The sequence below is a fragment of the Macaca fascicularis genome, chromosome 2 (genome assembly GCF_037993035.2).
Source record: "Macaca fascicularis isolate 582-1 chromosome 2, T2T-MFA8v1.1".
Classification (NCBI taxonomy): domain Eukaryota; kingdom Metazoa; phylum Chordata; class Mammalia; order Primates; family Cercopithecidae; genus Macaca; species Macaca fascicularis.
In genome coordinates this window covers 150,936,372-150,953,385 of record NC_088376.1, presented here as the reverse complement: position 1 = coordinate 150,953,385, position 17,014 = coordinate 150,936,372, and the positions used below count along the sequence as shown (strand labels likewise).

Sequence of the window (17,014 nt, the reverse complement as noted above, 5' to 3'; positions counted from 1 at the left end):
TGCCTCCTAGGTTCAAGGAATTCTCCTGCCTCAGCCTCCCGAGTAGATGGGATTACAGGCATCTGCCACCATGCCCGGCTAATTTTGTATTTTTAGTAGACACGGGGTTTCTCCATGTTGGTCAGGCTGGTCTCAAACTCCCAAACCCAGGTGATCCGCCCACCTCGGCTTCCCAAAGTGCTGGGATTACAGGTGTGAGCCACTGCGCCTGGCCTATTATTCCCATTAAAAAAAATCCCCCTCATGGTATCCACATTCCACACCTTCTAGTCTTTCTTTCTTTCTTTTTTTTTTTTGAGACGGTGTCTCGCTCTGTTGCCCAAGCTGGAGTGCAGTGGTGTGATCTTGGCTCACTGCAAGCTCTGCCTCCCGGGTTCACGTCATTCTCCTGCCTCAGCCTCCTGAGTAGCTGGGACTACAGGCACCCGCCACCACGCCCAGTTAATTTTTTTTTTTTTTTGTATTTTTAGTAGAGACTGGGTTTCGCCATGATAGCCAGGAGGGTCTCGATTTCCTGACCTCGTGATCCACCTGCCTCGGCCTCCCAAAGTGCTGGGATTACTGGCATGAGCCACTGCGCCTGGCCAGTCTTTCTCCCACATTTATTTTTATGTTGGTCCACATACTCCTGTCATTCTCACTTTGTTTCATTTTTCTTTTCTTCTTCTTTTTTAAGAGACAGGGTCTTGCTATGTTGTCCAGGCTGGAGTGCAGTGAGGCAATCATAGCTCAAGCTATCCCCAACTCCAAGTGATCCTCCCACCTCAGCCTCCTCCCTAGCTGGATTACAGGGGCATGTCACCATGCATACTAATTTTCTTTTCTTTCTTTTTTTTTTTTTTTTGGTAGAGATGGGGTCTCATGTTGCTCAGGCTGGTCTTCAACTCCTGGGCTCAAGTGAACCTCCTTCCTTGGCCTCTCAAAGTGCTGGGATTAGAGGCTTTGGCCACCACATCCAGCCTGAATCTTATTATTTATATTTTCTTTTAGTCTCCCATTACTAGAAGGCAGGGATTTTGATTGCTGTTAATTTTCCAATATCCAAAATAATGTGTGGTACCTAATAGGCTCTCAATATCGAAAAGGAATAGTGCACATGGCATTCTGTAGTATTAGGTTGGTATCTTGTGTTCCTGTGTTTGCATAAATAAGATCATACATAATGTTCTGGTTTTTTAACTTAATGACTTTTTTTTTTTTGAGATGGTGTCTCACTCTGTCGCCCAGGCTGGAGTGCAGTGGCTCCATCTCCCCTCACTGCAAGCTCCGCCTCCTGGGTTCGCACCACTCTCCTGCTTTAGCCTCCCGAGTAGCTGGGACTACAGGCGCCCACCACCACGCCTGGTTAATTTTTTTGTATTTTTAGTAGAGACGGGGTTTTACTGTGTTAGCCAGGATGGTCTCCATCTTCTGACCTCGTGATCTGCCCACCTCAGCCTCCCAAAGTGCTGGGATTACAGGAGTCAACGCGCCCGGCTCAGCTTAATGGCTTTTTTTTTTTTCTTTTTTGAGACAAGAGTCTGGCTCTGTCACCCAGGCTGGAGTGCAGTAGCGCTCCATTGACCACACCTGCCCAATTTTTTTGTTTGTTTGTTTTATTTTTTAGTAGAAACATGTTTCACCATGTTGGCCAGGCTGGTCTCAAACTCATGACCTCACGTGATCTGCCCGCCTCCGCCTCCCAAAGTGTTGGGATTACAGGCGTGAGCCACCACGCCCGGCCATGTCTTTTTTTTTTTTTTTTGGAGACAGTTTTGCTCTTGTTGCCCAGGCTGGAGTGCAATGCCACGATTTCGGCTCACCGCAACCTCCGCCTCCCGGGTACAAGCAATTCTCCTGCCTCTGCCTCCCCAGTAGATGGGATTTCAGGCATGCACCACCACGCCCTGCTACTTTTGAATTTTTATTTTTTAATATTTATTTATTTTTTCGAGATGGAGTCTTGCTTTGGCTGGAGTGTAATGGTGTAATCTCGGCTCACTGCAACCTCTGCCTCCCGGGTTCAAGCGATTCTCCTGACTCAGCCTTCTGAGTAGCTGGGATTACAGGCACACGCCACCACGCCCGGCTAATTTTTGTGTTTTTAGTAGAGACGGGGTTTCTCCATGTTGGTCAGGCTGGTCTCGAACTCCCGAACTCAGGCTGCCCACCTCAGCCTCCCAAAGTGCTGGGATTACAGCAGTGAGCCCCCGTGCCCGGCCCTTTTTGTTGTTGTTTTAAATTCAGTAATTGGCCGGGCGCGGTGGCTCAAGCCTGTAATCCCAGCACTTTGGGAGGCCGAGATGGGCGGATCACGAGGTCAGGAGATAGAGACCATGCTGGCTAACACGGTGAAACCCCATCTCTACTAAAAAATACAAAAAATTAGCCGGGCGAGGTGGCGGGCGCCTGTAGTCCCAGCTACTCGGGAGGCTGAGGCAGGAGAATGGCGTGAACCCGGGAGGCGGAGCTTGCAGTGAGCTGAGATCCGGCCACTGCACTCCAGCCTGGGCGACAGAGCGAAACTCCGTCTTAAAAAAAAATAAAAATAAAAAAATAAAAAAATAAATAAATAAATTCAGTAATTATATCTAGTTCATTCTTGGATGGATGACAACCCAGATTGGATGTAGCAGCGTTCTCTTAACCAGTTTCCTGTTTTTTTTTTTGAGACGGAGTCTCGCTCTGTCGCCCAGGCTGGAGTGTAGTGGCCGGATCTCAGCTCACTGCAAGCTCCGCCTCCCGGGTTCGGGCCATTCTCCTGTCTCAGCCTCCTGAGTAGCTGGGACTACAGGCGCCCGCCACCTCGCCCGGCTAGTTTTTTGTATTTTTTAGTAGAGACGGGGTTTCACCGTGTTAGCCAGGATGGTCTCGATCTCCTGACCTAGTGATCCACCCGTCTCGGCCTCCCAAAGTGCTGGGATTACAGGCTTGAGCCACCGCGCCCGGCCCAGTTTCCTGTTAATCTACATTTCACCCCCAGTATTTCTCGAGAATGCAAATATGGCATTAAACATCTCCACACATAACTTTTTGTGTATATGTTTACTTATTTCTCTAGAATTCATGTCTAGAAGTGAAACTGCCGGGAGGAAGGATACATACTTTAAAAATGTCCAAGTTCCACTCTGATAGCGCTGAGAGGGCACACAACAGGTTTCAATGTACCTTGGATCAATATTATTAGTTTTTCTAACTCTTTGCTAATGTGATGGGGGAAAAAAAATGAATCCCCAATTTACACACGAGGAAAAGACCGCTTAAGGTTCAGGGACTGTCCACATAGCTGTCAAGTGCCAGAGCCGTAATTTGGCATTAAAGTGTCCGACTCCGGAGAGTCAAAGTTGGACACTGTGCTCTGTGTCCTGGGGCACGTCTGATGATCGCTGGGCCTTGCAATGCTGGCAGGCAGGCCTTCCTCTCCCCTTCTAGGCCTCTGGCCACTCCTGGCTGGCCGCAAGCCGGCTCTTCTCGATTACCGAGTGCCCCTCCTGAGAATAAGCCAGCATCGCCTAACCTCTTCAGCTCCGAAATGGCGGCCACCAGATCGCGAGCCCACGCCCCGGGGGCGGGGCCTGTGTTCAGGCCAGAGCGATGGATGCCCGAGCCAAGTTAGAAGTCGACTGCCAGGAGGGCTAGCGCAGAAGCGGAGAGCCGGTGGCGTCGCAGGTCGGGAGGACGAGCACCGAGTCGAGGGCTCGCTTGCCGTGGCCGCCCGAGAGTCTTAATCGCGGGCGCTTGGGCCGCCATCTTAGATGGCGGGAGTAAGAGGAGAACGATTGTGAGGTGGAAAGGGTTTTCTGCTGCATTCCTTGGGCCCCGAAAAGGGTCAGCTGGCCGGGCTTTGGGGCGCGTGCCCTGAGGCGCGGAGCGCGTGTGCTACGATGCGGGGGCTACTCGGGGCTCCGTCCCCTGGGCTGGGGACGCGCCGAATGTGACCGCCTCCCGCTCCCTCACCCGCCGCGGGGAGGAGGAGCGGACGAGAAGCTGCCACCGGACGACAGGACGTTGGGGCGGCCTGGCTCCCTCAGGTAGGTGGCAGGGGCCGGGTCGTGGATGCCGGGGGAGCCGGGCGGCGGGACTGAGGGACCGGCTTCCAGGGCGAGCGGGCCTGGGTGGCGCTGATGGAGCGGCCCCGCGGCTGCCGGGCGGAGGGCTTGGGCCAGGCCGCTGTCACCCCGGTTAGCGTTGGGCGGGGGCCCCGGAGTCCGGTGTCATGGCCGGCGAGCCTAGTTCCCACATCCCACTCAAATTTCCTTGTGTTTTGCGGAAACGTGCCAACGCCACCCCTGTGCCAGTGCGCATTCCTCATTATTTGGCAGTGGGAAAATCCGCCCAGAGTTGCCCCATGTCTGTTGTCACTTGGATGGGCCAATTCCTTTTCTCTTGGGCCGTCGATTGTGGGACCCGGGCTTGCACGCAACCTTTCTCTGGATACTTCAGTCAGGTGACACCCTTTTAGGGAGGACGTGAGGAATCGGGTAAGAGAGGAGGAAACTGGCCAGTGCCCTACCACAAAGTCACAGGGTTCTCTTCTTGGATATCAGGACTAGCCTTGGGTATCAGGACTCTGTGGGTTATTAATGAAAGTCTTGAGATGCTTATAGAGGATTGGCCTCAGGACGCTTTGGAACGAAGAGCCAGGGCTGCCTTTTGTGTGAAGCGAGAGCCGCCGGGACGCTTCAGCTCTGCAGCTGCTGAGGCTCTGCGAGCGAGTCGATACCCAAGAGAGAGGAGTTTGGACGTCGTGAGAGGCGAGGCGGCCGTGTTCATTCATTGTTCTCTTTCTAGGGCTCTGGGTGTGCCCCTGGTATTCATTCTGTGGTGGGAAGAAGGATAGGAACTTCTGTGTCTCCTTGAGGTGTGAACGGGTTCTAGGGGGTCACTTAATCTAAGTAGGAAATGATTCAAGGCACGTTCATTGAACGTTTCTGCTTGCCTGGTCCTCTGTGGGCTGAGTGGAGAGATTCTGCCCTCCCTGCGCTCCTAAGGCGTGAAAACAATGCAGTGTGATAAGAATTGGCTTACCAAGTGTTGTGAGGATTTAGAACAGTTAGTTTTCCTTGGGGAGGAGTTGAGGAAGCTTCTATACTCGAGGAGACTTAAGCGTCGAGTTTTGAAAGACCGGTGAGTAAGTGCTCACCAGGTGAGGAGGAACTCAGGAAACAGCTGGTACAAAGGCTTAGAGACATGTGGGAGTTGGGATGAGTTTGGGGAGCAGCAAATTGCCTGGGGTGCAGGAAGGAAATGGTGAGAGATGAGAGAAAAATAAAAGTTGCTAGAATTGTGAGGGGATTTTGTTGTAGATGGTGAACTAATTGAATTTGGATTATTGTATATGATTTGCTGAATCTTTATTCTTGCTGATAGTTTTCTCCCTTTGTCGATGTTGAAGCTGATAGTGATTGAAAAGATTTAGTTTGTTAAACTTAATGACTTTTTAGTTTTTTTTATTTTTTCAGAACAATTCAAACTTTTTCTTTTCTTTTTTTTTTTTCTTTTTTTTTTAAAGGAACAGGATCTCACTCTGTCACCCAGGCTAGAGTGCAGTGACATGATCGTAGCTCAGTTGCAGCCTCTAATTCCTGGGCTTAAGCAGTTCTCCTGCCTTTGCCTCCTGAGTAGCTGGGACTACAGACAGGTGCTACCACACATGGCTAATTAAAAAAAAAAAATGAGTAGAGATGGAGTCTGACGGTGTTGCCTAGGCTGGTCTCAAACTCCTGGGCTCAGGTGATGTTCCTGCCTCCACCTCTCCCTCCCAACGTGCTTGCTGGAATTACAGGGGTGAGCCACTGGCCAGGCAGAACTTTTTTTTTTTTTTTAATAATAGAGAGAGGGTTGCACTGTGTTGGCCAGACTGGTCTAAAAAGTATGCCTTCAATAGAACTCTTGGGCTCAAGTGATCCTTCAGCTTCAGCCTCTCAAAGTGCTGAAATTACAGGTGTGATCCACTGCGCCTGGCCAGCAGAACATTTAATGTTTTGCACTTACACAGTGGTGAATGAATTGAACTCATATATTCCTGGGGATTCTTGCAAAAAATTCTCCTAAAGTTATACTTGCTCACAAAAATGTTAACTTTATAAATGTAAAACACTCTCCTAATATTTGTTTTATTATCCTATTATTTTTTATTTTTTTGAGACAGAGTCTCACTCTTTTGCCCAGGCTAGAGTGCAGTGGTGCGATCTCGGCTCACTGCAACCTCCGCCTCCTTGGTTCAAGCAGTTATCCTGCCTCACCGTCCCGAGTAGCTGGGATTACAGGCACACATCATCACGTCCGGCTGATTTTTGTATTTTTAGTAGAGATGGGGTTTCGCTGTGTTGGCCAGGCTGGTCTCGAACTCCTGACCTCAAGTGATCTGCCCACCTCGGCCTCCCATGGCCTCGCTGGAATTACAGGTGTGAGCCACTGTGCCTGGCCTAAATTTTAAATATAAATAATGTACTCCCCAGTCTTACAGAAATTGGACGACTCTAGAAAACAAACATCCAAAAAATGTGTAGGATGTATTTTTAGTTTAATAAGTGTATTTTTTAAACTATTTCTTGGTATTGACTTCTTGGATAACAACCTGTTATAAAATCTTTATCCCCATAAACATAATTTTCCTAAAATAGGTATAATACTGTGATTAATGTTTATGCTAAAGTGACTATTACGGAATTAACAGACTTCAGTTGCAGTTCCTAAACCTTACTTTCGTTGTGATGATTATATACCACTGAAGAACATTCAGGATTATTTTGACTTGTTTTTACCCTTATCACTAAAGGGCTAAGCTGTTTAAAATGCAGCATAAACATTTGACCCAGTTGAATGCTGGGATACTTGGAAAAATAAACCTGTTACTGTTTCTGTACTAAAGGCTTATCTTTTAAAGATATGTGGTTTTTTTTTTAGTGCAGTGGCATGATCTTGGCTCACTGTAACCTCTGCCTCCTCCCGGGTTTAAGCATTCTCCTCCCTCAGCCTCCCAAGCAGCTGGGACTACAGGCACCTGCCACCACGCCTAGCCAATTTTTATATTTTTAGCAGAGACGGGGTTTCGCCATATTGGCCAGGCTGGTCTTGAACTCCTGATCCACCTGCCTTGGACTCGCAAAGTGCTGGGATTACAGGCGTGAGCCATCGTGCCTGACTGGTATGTGGTGTTTCGTGGTTATAAATTATAGTGGAATTCCTTTGTTAAAGTCTTGTCAGTAGTTGTAAAAACATCAGCCAGTTGTGGGGGCTCATGCCTGTAAGCCCAGCACTTTGGGAGGCCGAGGCTGGTGAATTGCTAGAGCTCAGGAGTTTGAGACCACCCTGGGCAACATGGTGAAAACCTGTCCCTACAAAAAATACATACACAAAAAAAGAAAAAATTAGCAGGGTATGGTGTAGTATGCCTGTAGTCCCAGCAACTTGGGAGGCTGAGGTGAAAGGATCACCTGAGCCCAGGGAGGTTGAGGTTCAGTGAGCCATGTTCATGTCACTGTACTTCAGTGTTGGCGACAGAGACCCTGTCTCAAAAAAAAAAAAAAAAGTGTGCCTTCAATAGAAGGCTTGAGCATATTTTATGGGATTTGGTTTAGCTGAAAAAAACAGTGAGAAGCAAATTAAGCTGGTAATTTCTGATGAAAAGTATCTAAAAGATGAAGAACGTTAAGCATCAAGTATTATATAACAGTTGCTCTGAGACTAGTTGCTTTTAGTTTATTCCATTTGTTTGCTCTGAAGATTAAACAACTTCTTGTGAGTTAAATTTGACTTTTCCAGAAGCACTGGAATATTTAGGAAATGAAAAATACAATTGATAACTTTAAACTACTATTTCAGGTAGTCTATTAGTAATAAATGTATGATTCTACATTTAAATTTCAGGTAAATCTTTGTTAGTAACCTACTGCCTAAAAAAATGTTACATGAGGGAGTACTTTTGTTTGCATGTTAGGAACATAATAGGCCATACATAATAATCTTTTTTTTTTTTTTTTTTTTTTTTTTTTTTTTTGAGACTGAGTCTGGCTCTGTCGCCCAGGCTGGAGTGCAGTGGCCGGATCTCAGCTCACTGCAAGCTCCGCCTCCCGGGTTTACGCCATTCTCCTGCCTCAGCCTCCCGAGTAGCTGGGACCACAGGCGCCCGCCACTTCGCCCGGCTAGTTTTTTTTTGTATTTTTTAGTAGAGATGGGGTTTCACCGTGTTAGCCAGGATGGTCTCGATCTCCTGACCTCGTGATCCGCCCGTCTCGGCCTCCCAAAGTGCTGGGATTACAGGCTTGAGCCACCGCGCCCGGCCCATACATAATAATCTTGATCTTGGGAGGAGCTTGTTAGCCAAACAGCATGCCTTAATGTTGACTTGCAGAAGAGAATTTTAAATATTGCCTTTGAAAGGCAATGTACTAATGTGACAGTGAGGAGGTTTATGAAACCATGAAATTGAGCTTTGACTTAGTTTTTTGTTTTTAAGTTATGCAGATCTTGGGAGTCATTTCTTCAAAACAAATGACTGTGAGGTGGAAAATTGCTTACCTTGAGTAAATTAATTGGAAAATCAGAGAACACTGGGTTTATTTAGAATGAGGTTGTTTAGGTCTTTTATTGGTATGTGTATGGGAGGGTAGAATTCCTAATTGCTCATCTGACTGGGTTCAAAATGTAATACTAGATATTTGTGTTGCAGTTCAGTCGATACTTTTGGTATGGGGCTAACTTATCTTGCCTGTAATTTTTTTTTTTTTTTTTTTTTTAAACGAAATCTGGCGCTATCACCCAGGCTGGAGTGCTGTGGTGCGATCTTGGCTCACTGCAACCTCTGCCTCCCAGGTTCAAGGGATTCTTATGCCTCAGCCTCCCGAGTAGCTGAGATTACAGGTGCCGGCCACCACGCCTGGCTGATTTTTGTATTTTTAGTAGAGACGAGAGTTCACCATGTTGGCCAGGCTGGTCTCGAACTCCTGACCTCAAGTGATCCACCCTCCTCGGCTTCCCAAAGTGCTGGCATTACAGGCTCGCCCAGGCATCTTGCCTTGTAATTCTCATGATAGTAATGGCTGGGTATTTTTTTCTTGCCTTAGAGTTGTAAGTAAAAATTTCTTAATTACACATTAAGGTTTCATCTTTTTTTTTTTTTTTTTTTTTTTTTTTTGAGGCGGAGTCTCGCTCTGTCGCCCAGGCTGGAGTGCAGTGGCGCGATCTCGGCTCACAGCAAGCTCCGCCTCCCGGGTTCCCGCCATTCTCCTGGCTCAGCCTCCCGAGTAGCTGGGACTACAGGCGCCGCCACCACGCCCGGCTAATTTTTTTGTATTTTTAGTGGAGACGGGGTTTCATTGTGTTAGCCAGGATGGTCTCGATCTCCTGACCTCGTGATCCGCCCGTCTCGGCCTCCCAAAGTGCTGGGATTACAGGCTTGAGCCACGGCGCCCGGCCTTAAGGTTTCATCTTTAATTTTACAATATGTGAGTCATTTTGTAACTTCTTTTCTCCCAGAATGACTTGCGTAGCTCTAAATGATTTTAGTTAATTTCAGATGTTTGCCTTTTTTCTAAAATGACCCCTAGAATCTCAGCTTAACCAAGGAAAATGTCAAGTGGGTGTTGTTTCTTTGTTACTGGTTTTGGCCTAGACTATCTAAAGTTCGGCAAATTACTCACAAAGTATGTTAACTGGCATCACATTCCAATCAGTGCACATAGTATTTTTTGAGGAACACTTGACACATGGTTTTATTTTTAGACCAGATTTTAAGGAATTTTACTGGGTGGGGATTAACAATCCTAAAGCTAGTTTACAGTTTTAAAATCTTTATGATTTAGAAGTTGTTTACTTTTTTTGTTGATAAGTGGGAAGCAGCAGGCAGTGGCAATCAATTTTTTGTTTGTTTGTTTTTGTTTTTGAGATGGAGTTTCATTCTCGTTGCCCAGGCTGGAGTGCAGTGGCACGATCTTGACTCACCACAGCCTCTGCCTCCTGGGTTCAAGTGATTCTCCTGCCTCAGCCTCCTGAGTAGCTGAGATTACAGGCATGTACCACCACGCCTGGCTAATTTTGGATTTTTAGTAGAGACAGGGTTTCACCATGTTGGTCATGCTGGTCTCAAACTCCCTACCTCAGGTGATCCGCCTGCCTCAGCCTTCCAAAGTGCTGGGATTACAGACGTGAGCCACCACACCCAGCCCTCACGTAACTTTTATGATAGTATGTTCTTATAATTGTTCTATTTTATTATTAATTATAATTAATCTCTTACTGTGCCTAATTTATATGTTAAACTTGATTATGGGTATGTATGTATAGGAAAAAACATAGTATATACAGTATAGTATACTGTTTTTGTTTTCAGGCATTCATTGGTAGTCTTGGAACATATTCCCTGTGGATATAGGGGGCGCTGCTATATGATGGAATGTTACTTAGTAATAAAACGAAAGGATGTATTGATGTATACTACAACATGGAAGAACCTTGAAAACATGCTAAGTAAAACCATGCAGGAAAGACCACATATTGAATTATGCCGTTTATATAAAATGTCCAGAATAGGAAAATCCTTGGTGACAGAAAGTAGATTAGGGGTTGAGGGATGTAGGGAATGGTCAGTGACTGTGATGGGTTTTTTTTTTTTTTTTGGGGGGGGTGATAAAAGCGTTTTGCAGTTATGGAGATAGATCCACAACTGTGAATATAATAAAAGCCATTTAATTGTGCACTTTTTTTTTTTTTTTTGAGATGGAGTTTCGCTCTTGTTGCCCAGTGGAGTGCAATGGTGCACGATCTCAGCTCACTGCAACCTCTGCCTCTTGAGTTCAAGCGATTCTCCAGCCTCAGCCTCCTGAGTAGCTGGGATTACAGGCATGCTCCCCCATGCCCAGCTAATTTTGTATTTTTAGTAGAGACAGGGTTTCTTCATGATGGCACCATCGAGACTGGTCTCAAACTCCTGACTTTAGGTAATCCGCCTACCTCAGCCTCCCAAAGTGCTGGGATTACAGGTATGAGCCACTGCGCCTGGCCCCTGCCTGGAAATTCTTAAGAATTAAATATTGTTGGCCGGGCGTGGTGGCTCAAGCCTGTAATCCCAGCACTTTGGGAGGCCAAGACGGGCGGATCACGAGATCAGGAGATCGAGACCATCCTGGCTAATACGGTGAAACCCCGTCTCTACTAAAAAATACAAAAAACTAGCCGGGCGAGGTGATGGGCGCCTGTAGTCCCAGCTACTCGGGAGGCTGAGACAGGAGAATGGCGGGAGCCCGGGAGGCGGAGCTTGCAGTGAACTGAGATCCGGCCACTGCACTCCAGCCTGGGCGACAGAGCAAGACTCCGTCTCAAAAAAAAAAAAAAAAAAAAGAAATATTGTTTACAAGTAAAAATATTGTTTTCTTTGAGTAATAAGGTCACATACCACAAAATTTAAAGGATATAGAAAGTTATGTTGTGTATAGTAATTCTATGTTCCCCTTTGTTGTCTAGCTACCCAGCTTCCTTTCACGGAGGGAAATATGAATTCTTATATATCATATCCTATTTTGTGACAACACAAGAATATTTAAGGGTAGATGTGCTGGCCTTATTTTCTTGCTCAGATCTTCCAGGCTCTCCCTGGATACCAGACGAAGTATATACAATTCTTGCCCCTGTGTCTTACTTACATTGCTTTCTCACGGTATAATATGTTTAGTGGAAATCAAAAGCCAGTATTTTAAGCCTCTGTTAGGTGCAGGCCAGTGCACTTGGTGCAGCATAAGGCAAGTTCCTACCTTCAAGGACCTTATCTAATTGAGAGAGGCTGACATTTCCTTACTTTTATCTATTCCTCTCCCCGCCCCCGTCGAGAGGACGTTTCACTCTTGTCACGAAGGCTGGAGTACAGTGACGTGATCTTGGCTCACTGCAACCTCTGTCTCCCGGATTCAAGTGATTCTCCTGTCTCAGCCTCCCAAGTAGCAGGGATTACAGGCACCTGCCACCACGCCCGGCTAAACTTTGTATTTTTGGTAGAGATGGGGTTTCACCATGTTGGCCAGGCTGGTCTCGAACTCTTGACCTCAGATGATCCACCCGTCTTGGCCTCCCAAAATGCTGGGATTACAGGCGTGAGCCACCGCAGTGGCCAGGTTGAATTTTTTGTATAGATGTCTTATGTCTCTGTTTAAAAGTAGGTCATGTCTTTTTCTTAGATATTTCCAGTGGGGCATATCTTACTCTTGTTTATATATCTCCAGTTTTTAAAACCTTGTCTTACACAGCAAACATTAATCAGAGGTTAATCACTTATGGATTTATTTTCACTACTGCCATCTCTACAAAATGCTTACAGTAAAGAGGCGATACTTACTAAATTCAAACTTAGAACTTTGTAACTTAGGACCTATCTGTTGTAGGAGCTACCTTGCTTAAGCTTCTCCCTCTATTGGGCATTATATGTAGAGTGCTCTAGGTTCTGCCTGCTAGCGCCTTGATGACATTTGCCTGCTTTATCTGCTCGCTGACTCTTTAGCTCAAGCAGCTGTTACCATGCTGGCTATTTCCTTTTGCATTCATAGGTTTTAGATAGGGAATAAAGTTATACCCAGGGAGAATGGGGGGATAAATAATACTCTACCGTTTTTGACCTTAGTCTGGTGTAGAATTGTAGTGTGATTTTGAAAGGAGAGATTGTGATTTCCCTGGCTAGTATTACCTAGTATTGCTTGACAATGCAAAATGGACCCCTAGGCTGTCTTATGTAAGTTGGAGGAGTAGGGGTTTGGAGATGGTGTGTGTGTGTGTGTATCTACAATCCAGTGACATTTAACAACATTCACAGTGTCTTAAAACTATCCCCACTACCTGTTTCCAGAACCTTTTCATTACTTCAAACAGAAACAGTACTCGTTAAGCAAGAACCCCTCATTCCTCACTATGCCCAGTTCCTCGTAACCCCTATTCTACTTTCTCTTTACAAATTTGCCTGTTCCAGGTACTTCACGTAAGGGGAGTCATACGCTGTCTGTCCTTTTTTGTCTGACTAAACTTAGCACATTTTTTGGGTTTATCCATGTGGTGGTGGCGTGTATTAGTATTTTATTCCTCTTTGTGGCTGAATAATACTTCATTGTATGAATATATCATTTTATCTCATCAGTGATGGACACTTGGATTATTTCCACCTTTTGGTTGTTGTGAATAATGCTGCAGTGAACATTGGTGTACAAGTATCAGTTTGAGCCCCTGCTTTCAGTGCCTTAGGGTATATGCATAGGAATAGAATTACTGGATCATATGGTAATTCTGTGTTTACTTTTTGAGGAACTGCAAACTGTTTTACACAGTGACTGCACCATTTTACATTTCCCACCAGCAAAGCATAAGAGTTCCAGTTTTGCCGCATCTTTTCCAACACTTGTTATTTTTTCTTTTTTAATTTTTTTGTTTTTCTTTTTTAATTTTTAAAATAACAATCCTGGGCCGGGCACGGTGGCCCATGCATGTAATCCCAGCACTTTTGGAGGCCGAGGCAGGCGGATTACCTGAGGTCAGGAGTTTGAGACCAGCCTGGCCAACATGGTAAAACCCCGTCTCTACTAAAAATACAAAAAAAAATTCGCTGGGCGTGGTGACACATGCCTGTAATCCCAGCTAGTTGAGAGACTGAGGCAGGAGAATAGCTTGAACCCGGGAGGCAGAGGTTGCAGTGAGCTGAGATCGCGCCATTGCACTCCATGAGAGTGAGTCTCAAAAATAAATAAATAAAGTAACAATCCTAATGACTGTGAAGTGGTTGTAGGCTTTTCTTTTTGCATTTTAAAAAATTATTATTTTTACTATTTTAGAGATGGGGGGAGTCTCACTATGTTTACCAGGTTAGTCTTGAACTCCTGGCGTCAATTGATCCTCCCATTTTAGCCTGCCAAAGTACTGGGATTACAGGCATGAGCTACTGTGCCTGGCCCTCCTTTGCTTCGTATTGCTACTTAGATCTAGTGGGCAAAACAGAACCTTTGGATTTGACTATATTTGGATCTCATGGGGTTTTTCCTCCCTCTTAAACCTGTGTATAATGTTTTTCAAAGAGATAAATTAATTACACAATTAATGACATCTTTTTAAAAAGAACACTGTTTTCTTTCATCCTTGTGAGGTGTAAGAAGAAAAATAAGCAGAAAAAGAATAAAGTTTTTCTGTAAATTGATAAATATAGTTGTAGTTACTTTATACTCATACCTTTTCTTTGTGTTGTGAGTGACAGAGTCTCACTCTGTCGCCCAGGTTGGAGTGCAGTAGTATGATCTCCGCTCACTGTAGCCTTGACCTCCCAGGCACAAGCCATCTTCCCTCCTGAACCTCCTGAGTAGCTGGAACTACAGGTGTGTGCCACCACACTCAGCTAATTTTTGTAATTTTTGTAGAGATGGGGTTTTGCCATATTGCCCAGGCTGATGTCAAACTGCTGAGCTCAAGCAATCCTCCCGCCTTGGCCTCCCAAAATGCTGGGATTGTAAGCATGAGCCACTGTGCCCGGCCTCTCATACTCTTTTATTCTAAAATGTATTTAGGGCCAGCCTCTGTGGCTCATGCCTGTAATCCCAGCACTTTGGGAGGCGAAAGAGGGAGGATTGCTTGAGCCCAGGAGTTTGAAACCAGCCTGGGCAACATAGTGAGACCCCCCCATCTCTAAAATAGTAAAAATAATAATAACCAAAAATACTAGTCAGGCATGTGGTATGCATCTGTAGTTCTAGCTACTTGGTAGGCTGAGGAGAGAGGATTGCTTGAGTCCAGGAGTTGGAGGCTGCAATAAGTTATGATTGTGCCATGGTGCTCTAGCCTTGGCAACAGAGCAAGATGCTGTCTCTCGAAAAAAAAAAATAAAAAGAAAAGATGAATAGTCTGTCTGAAATGGCCAGCAATCGCAGCTGCTGACCTGTATCTACTGTATAAGTCAAGCAGTTCAACTTTCTATTATAATGTCATGATTTTTCTTTGCTTCTTGGGAGCGCTTCCAGCATCACTTGTGGCACTTCATATGGGACTCATGGTATTATTCAGAGTTTATGGTATTGTACTGTAGATGATGGAAAAATACAGAAGACCCATGAGAGACCACTTTTTTTTTTTTTGGAGACATAGTCTGGGTCTGTCGCCCAGGCTGGAGTGCAATGGCGTGATCTCAGCTCTCCTCTGCCTCCTGAGTTCAAGGGATTCTCCTGCCTCAGCCTCCCTAGTAGTTGGGATTGCAGGCCCTCACTACTACGACTGGCTAATGTTTATATTTTTAGTAGAGACGGGGTTTCATCATGTTGGACAGGCTGGTCTCGAACTCCTGACCTCAAGTGATCCACCAACTCGGCCTCCCAAAGTGCTGGGATTACAGGAATGAGCCAATGTGCCTAGCCAAGAAATACCACTTTTTACTGCAATAGGAAATTTACTGGAGAGACCAACTGCTCACAGGGACACAAGGCCTTTTAAGTGGATACTTGCAACTTGTAACACTTGAGTTCACTGCAATAGTAAGAAGAGGTGGCTATGAAATTACTATAGTAATATAGTGTGTACAACAGGTTTGTTTTGTTTTGAGGCAAGGTCTTACTCTGTCACCCAGGCGTGCAGTGGCAAGATCTCAGCTCACTGCAACCTCCGCCTCCCAGGTTCAAGCGATTCTCCTGCCTCAGCCTCCCAAGTAACTGGGATTACAGGCTTGTGCCACTAAGCCCAGCTAATTTTTGTATTTTTGGTAGAGATGGGGTTTTACTCTGTTGCCCAGGGTGGTCTCAAACTCCTGGCCTTGAGCGATCTACCTCCGTCAGCTTCCCAAAGTGCTGGGATTATAGGCATGAGCTATCTCACCCAGCCAACATCAGTTAATTTTGTGCAGTTATTTATTTATTTATTTATTTATTTATTTTTGAGATGGAGTCTCACTCTGTTGCCCAGGCTGGAATGCAGTGGCTTAATCTTGGCTCACTGCACTCGCTGCAACCTCTACCTCCTGGGTTCAAGTGATTTTCCTGCCTCAGTCTCCCGAGTAGCTGCACAACACCTGGCTAATTTTTTGTATTTTTAGTAGAGACAGGGTTTCACCATGTTGGATGGGCTGATCTTGACCTCCTGACCTCCAATGATCCACCCGCTTTTGCCTCCCCAAGTGCTGGGATTACAGATGTGAGCCACTGCACCTGGCTGCAGTTATTTAATATACTGCATCTTAACATTTGTTTACATTTCTCTCAACTGCGAATGTGTGTCTGTGCAAATGGTGTTATATGGTCTGTAAGTGTATGCATAAGTTTTGATTTTTTTTTTTTTTTTTTCTGAGACCAAGTCTAGCTCTGTCGCCCAGGCTGGAGTGCAGTGGTGCAAACTTGGCTCACTCCAGCCTCTGCCTCCTGGGTTCAAGTGATTCTCTTGCCTCAGCTTCCCGAGTGGCTGAGGTTACAGGCACCCGCCACCACGCCCAGCTAATTTTTGTATTTTTAGTAGAGACATGGCTTCACTGTGTTGGCCAGGCTGTTCTCAAACTACTGACCTTATGATCCCGCCCACCTTAGCCTCCCAAAGTGCTGGGGAAAAAAATCCACATATAAGTGGACCTGCACAGTTCAGTGCGTGTTGGGAAGGGTCAACTGCATATTGAGTGAAAACAGCACTAAAATATGTTAAGTAAGACCTCATATTTTTTGAAGAAAAATATTTACAATATGTATCTGTGCATGGAAAATACGGAGTCAGGGCAAGGTAGAGCATGCCTATAATCCCAGCACTTTGTGAGGCTGAGGCAGGAGGATCACTTGAGCCCAGGAGTTTGAGACCAACCTGGGCACCATAGCAAGCCCTCATCTCTACAGAAAGAAAACAAAAACAAAAAAACAAAATTTAACTGGGCCTGGGTACACCTGTAGTTCTAGCTACTTGAGAGGTTGAGGTGGCAGGATCACTTGAGGTCAGGAAGTTGAGGCTGTGGTGAGCCATGATCTTCCTTCTCACTGCACTCCAGTTTGGGCAACAGAGTGAGATCCTGTCTCAAAAAAAAAAAGACTGGATACATGTCTACAAATGTTCA

The 17,014-nt window shown here is 45.6% G+C and overlaps 1 protein-coding gene across 16 annotated transcripts in view; it reads left to right on the top strand.

Moving 5' to 3' along the window:
* The first annotated feature begins 3,705 nt into the window (after window positions 1–3,705).
* Window positions 3,706–17,014, top strand: part of RAF1 (Raf-1 proto-oncogene, serine/threonine kinase) — an 82,827-nt gene continuing 69,518 nt past the window's right edge. For all 16 annotated transcript variants that reach the window (XR_012431475.1, XR_012431476.1, XR_012431474.1 and 13 more), the window contains exon 1: window positions 3,706–4,010. The gene's annotated coding sequence lies outside the window, so the exon portion shown is untranslated. The remainder of the gene's footprint in view (window positions 4,011–17,014) is intronic.